The sequence below is a fragment of the Eulemur rufifrons genome, chromosome 14 (genome assembly GCF_041146395.1).
Source record: "Eulemur rufifrons isolate Redbay chromosome 14, OSU_ERuf_1, whole genome shotgun sequence".
NCBI lineage: Eukaryota > Metazoa > Chordata > Mammalia > Primates > Lemuridae > Eulemur > Eulemur rufifrons.
The window spans coordinates 26564644-26566595 of NC_090996.1; the positions used below are offsets into that span (position 1 = coordinate 26564644).

The following is a 1952-nucleotide window of genomic DNA, read 5'->3' on the forward strand; positions in this document are numbered from 1 at the left end:
TGGAAACACTGAGGCTCCACGAAGTGTAGTGAGACTTGTCCCAAGATCACACAACTAGCAGCTGGGATTCGAACCCAGGCCTGAGAGGCTCCCAAAGGGACAGTAAAATTCAGAGTTGCAGCTCAAAGCAGCTGTCAGCCCCAGCTTGCGGGAGGGGAGCGCTTGTCCAGGGGTAAGGGGCTCCATCTCCCCAGGGCCATCTGCCCAGCGGAATGGCCAGAATGGAATTCTGGGAAGATCCTGCCTCGTCCCAGGCCTGGGCCAGCGCTGGCACCTGCTGCCCTCTGCCCACCTGCTTGTCACTCTTCCAGGGATCCCCAGCTCTGTCACTCATCTCCTTGCTGCAGGAAACCTGAGCCTTCCAGCACCTGCCCAGCCTGGAGCCCAGGAGCCGAAAGACGTAGGTCCGGCCTCCTTTCTCCTCCCTTTGGGGTCAGACAAGGGCAAACATTGCACTAGGTTATTCATTTATTCCACCGCTAAGTGCTTCTGTTTGCCACTTGCTGTGTTAAGTGCTGGAGAAGCAACAGTAAATGAGATGGGGCTACTGCATAAAGATACATCACACTGCCCTGCCACTGTCCCCAAACTTTTATGAGGAAGCCCCCTTAAAGTTTTTCTAAAAGTTTTTATTGCAAAATACTTTTAGATTCACAAGAAGTTGCAAAAATAGTAGAGTCCTCACGTACCTTCCCCTGTCTCTCCGGTGGTAACATCTTACCCAATTTACAATTCCCAATTTAATATCGTATATACTCCATACTCAAAATTTTCACTCTTTCACAGCACATTAGCAAAGTTATTGGGAAGATAGAACTACTACAACCAAAGATATTAAAAGAGTGCGTTTTTAAAACCAGGAAACAGACACTAGTACAATAGTATCCACTAAACTACAGACCTTATTCATATTTTGCCTGTTTTTATATGCATGCATTAATATATATATATATATATATATATTTTTAGAGCAGCCAGGCAGCCCAGCTTCGAGAAGGCTCTTGGCACGCCATGGGCTGCAGGCACCCAGCACGCGCCCTCCCTGCTGCCAAGATAGATGCCCACGAGGAAGATCAGCTCCGAAGAGCCCAAGAGGAGATCAGCGCAGTTGCTAGTTAAACCTGCTTCTGCAAAAGTGGAAACAAAGCCAAAAAAAGGCAGCAGGAAAGAATAAATGGTCCGACAAAAAAGTGCAAACGAAAGGGAAAAGGGAAGAAAGGGAAAACAGGCAGAAGTGGCCAACCAAGAAACGAAAGATATACCTGCAGAAAATGGAGAAACTAGAAGCAGAGAGAATCCAGGCCCTGCTGGAGCGGGAGAGAAAGAAGCCAGGTCTGATTAATACCCCACACATCTCTTACCAGTGGTCCCGGTCTCCTTTCTTGTACAATCCAGAGGAATATTTTATCCACTATTTTGTAAATGCAAGTTTTTTAGTAGCTCTAGAAACATTTTTAAGAAGGAGGGAATCCTGCCTCATCCCATTTTTTTTAAGTGGATGCTTTTTTTTTTTTTTTTAAAAGGTGAAATCAGGCCGGGCGCGGTGGCTCACGCCTGTAATCCTAGCACTCTGGGAGGCCGAGGTGGGCGGATCGTTTGAGCTCAGGAGTTCGAGACCAGCCCGAGCAAGAGCGAGACCCCATCTCTACTAAAAATAGAAAGAAATTATATGGACAGCTAAAAATATATATAGAAAAAAAAATTAGCCGGGCATGGTGGCGCATGCCTGTAGTCCCAGCTACTCGGGAGGCTGAGACAGGAGGATCGCTTGAGCTCAGGAGTTTGAGGTTGCTGTGAGCTAGGCTGACGCCACGGCACTCACTCTAGCCTGGGCAACAGAGTGAGACTCTGTCTCAAAAAAAAAAAAAAAAAAAAAAAAAAAAAAAAAAGGTGAAATCATTTGCTGGTTTATTTTTTGGTACAACCAGAAAATAGTGTGGGATATTGAATTA

General features: G+C 46.3%; 1 pseudogene; it reads left to right on the forward strand.

The window, feature by feature from the left end:
* Positions 1 to 1057: 1057 nt before the first annotated feature.
* Positions 1058 to 1342, forward strand: LOC138394632 (non-histone chromosomal protein HMG-14 pseudogene; annotated as a pseudogene).
* The last annotated feature ends 610 nt before the right edge of the window (positions 1343 to 1952 follow it).